This window comes from Pteropus alecto, unplaced genomic scaffold (assembly GCF_000325575.1).
Source record: "Pteropus alecto unplaced genomic scaffold, ASM32557v1 scaffold86, whole genome shotgun sequence".
Lineage (NCBI taxonomy): Eukaryota > Metazoa > Chordata > Mammalia > Chiroptera > Pteropodidae > Pteropus > Pteropus alecto.
In genome coordinates, this window is record NW_006442109.1 from 28,442,728 (window position 1) to 28,445,727 (window position 3,000).

Here is a 3,000-nt window from a genome sequence, read left to right on the forward strand (position 1 = left end):
CACAGGCGCGGGGGCGGGCCCAGCCGGGGGCGGAGAGAGGGACGGGCGCCCTGCAGGGAGCAGGCTGGGAGGGCGTAAGCAGACCCCCACCCGGGAGAGGGCGCCTGAACCAGGGCGGTCTTGGTCCTCCGGGTGCCGGGGACAAAAGCTCCGAGGTCCCGAAGGTAGAAAAGACTCAGGCCGCGGCGCGTGCCCTCAAGTAGCTGGACGGAGAGGACATGCACCCAACACTGCCGCATACTCTGGCCTGGCGAAGTCCGCCCTTACGAAGAGTGACTCTGGAGAAAGCACCCTCTCCCCCGCCCCGCCACTGCTCTCCTAGAATCCACTTTGGAGAGGCCCATCTTTCTTGCTTGAAGCAGAGTCTCCAGTGTGTCCCCCTTACCCACCCTGTCCCAGCCACTCCAGTAAAGAGGAACAAGGCTGTCAGGCACTGACCAGAGGCTCATCTCCATGGTGACTCTTAGATTTAACAGTACCTGGCAGATTAGTGTTCATCCACTGGTAATGTTGCAGTGTCTGAAAATGGAATCTCTCCCATCTGTCTTCCCTTCCCCAGCCTGAAAGTGGGATAACTGGGACACTCTGGTGAGGGTCCAATGACTAGGTGCCTGGTAACTGACCACTGATGTGGTCAGCACACAGTTTAAAGGGTGAGGAGCTGGGGGCTGAGCAGCGGCTTCCTTGCCTGGAGCCAAACATGCTAATTGGCACCAGGCTGGCCACATGGGCTAGAGGCAGATATGGGAATGCCTTAAATGTTAGTGGTCAGCCTGTTCCCACCCGAACTGGGCACTTCACTAAGTATCCAGACCTCATTATGTGTGGGGAGCCAAGGAGGCTCTGAAACAGTAGTGATGTGATTAGAACTCACATTTATTGAGGCAGGTGCCTTCTCAGTGCTTTGTATTCTCTTTTTCAGGTAACAGTCACCCTGGGAGGTTAGTACTATGGGCATTCCCATTGTACAGCTTAAGAAACAGAGGCTCAGGGAAGCTGAGACTCTGTATGAGTCAATCTGATTCTAGAATCTAAATTTCTAATCTCAGTCCTTCAGAGATGAATGGAGCACAAACATGAAATGGTTGGGAGGAAGCAGCCTGCACGCTGTACCGAGGGAGTGATGGAACTGGGGAAGATGCCAGAGGATTTGAGTTTAGTGGGAGAGTGACACTGTTGACCAGATGAATTCAGGATGAGGGGTTTTGAGGAATGAGATAAAGCTAGAGGGCTCCTGAATGACCCCCCCAATCCTACCAATGTGAGAGCACGCACTATGAGCTAGAGCAACGAATGGGAAGCCTGATGTCCTCCCAGGTCTTCAGAGTAGGCTCCCCACACCCCACTGCCCGAAAGCTGAGGTGCATCTCAGGATGCCATTCCATTCACTGATTTAGAAGTTTGCATGTGTTCAACCTTCACCAAACTGCTCCTTGCTCCCAAAGGCACTGAAGGTAGATTTCTGGTAGTGGGGTCATTTTCTACTGAAAAAAACTTTTAAAAAAAAATATGTACATCTCATACTAAGGAAAAAACTGATTTAATTTGGCACGTACTTATTTCTCTGCATGTTTTTCTGTTAGCAGTCATAGTGAGGCAGCATGAGTACAGGAATAGTTACCTCTGGGGGAGTCCTTGGGCAAGGTACTTGTCTTCACCAGTTTCCTGTCTGTGAAATGATAGGATACCACCCATCTCAGGGGACTCCTGTGAACAGCACACTGATAGTGGAGCTATTAGATCCATGGTGCTGTCCATGCCCCTAACTTCTATGAAAATGCATCTGCCCACGTCCTTACCAAAATGCAAGAGGGTTGGGCAGCTATACTCTGCCTCCTAGGAACTCCCATGGCCTCACAGCCAACCCACCTTGAGCATGGTCAACACTGAGGTGCTGGGGCTGTGGTGAAGAGGGATCCAGGCAGTCACAAACGCATGGCTCTATGATGTAGCCTTCATTCCCTCAGCAAGGAGTGCCCATTGCTAGATACAGACAGAGACCCTAGGCCAGTTTCTGCTGGCCAGCTTCCCAGGACATGACCCAAGGTGATGAGGTGATATCTTCACTGTGCACCTAAGTGGGGACCAGTTCTCAGGTCACTGGCCAGGTGAAGGCCAGAAACCCAAGGATTTCACACAGCCCAGGCAGGTGGTTCCAGCTACCACGATGCTAATTAGTCAACTGCAAGTTCCCATTCCCTGTCTCCTCTCCTCTGCTTTCCCCCTACTTTCCTGCCCTCTTCACATAGTGGCACTAGTGAGCCCCTGCACTCTAGGTATTAAGAGCAACCGCCCCAAGATAAAGTGAGCCCTTCTGTACTCACATATAGAAAGATGACAGGACACACAGGAAATAATCCTTTTCTAAATCAATACAATTTCTCAAATTTATTTTTTCTTAAAGAAGTACTTCTAATCTCTGTCAAAAGGGAGGTGAGGAAAGGTCCTCCCTCCCTTGTAAACACTGAAATACAGATCTGAGAAACCGGGGTCGACACACACAAAAAGTGCATTTTACAAAATATCAACTAAAATATATTTTACATGAATTATGCTTCCATTGAAATTCTACCAGCTGCATTTTCAGGTTCGAAAAAATATTTCAACATCTAAGAGATTTCAAAAGCATTTAAGTTCTGGGCAGCAGACCCTGGGAGGAGGGGCCTTGATCTCTCTCCTGCTGGGTGAGGCTAGGCTCCTTGGCAGCAAGGGCCCAGCACCCTGGGAATGAACAGGCTCCACGGCTGGCTCTCCAGAGTCCCCACAGCCACTCTACCAACCTCTCCTACTGCACACCCCCCAGCCCCAGACTGATGCCTTCCTCCAAACAGCTTATTCCATACAAGGGAACCTGAGTCCCTTCTCTTCGGGTTTGGGCTTCCCATGTAAATTTACCTCGGAAGCCTCCAGGCCTCCCCCATCCCAATGACCATGTAGGAGTGGCCCGTTTTCTCAAGGACAACACAGCGACAGGCTTGCTGGAAGTACTCAGCATTCACT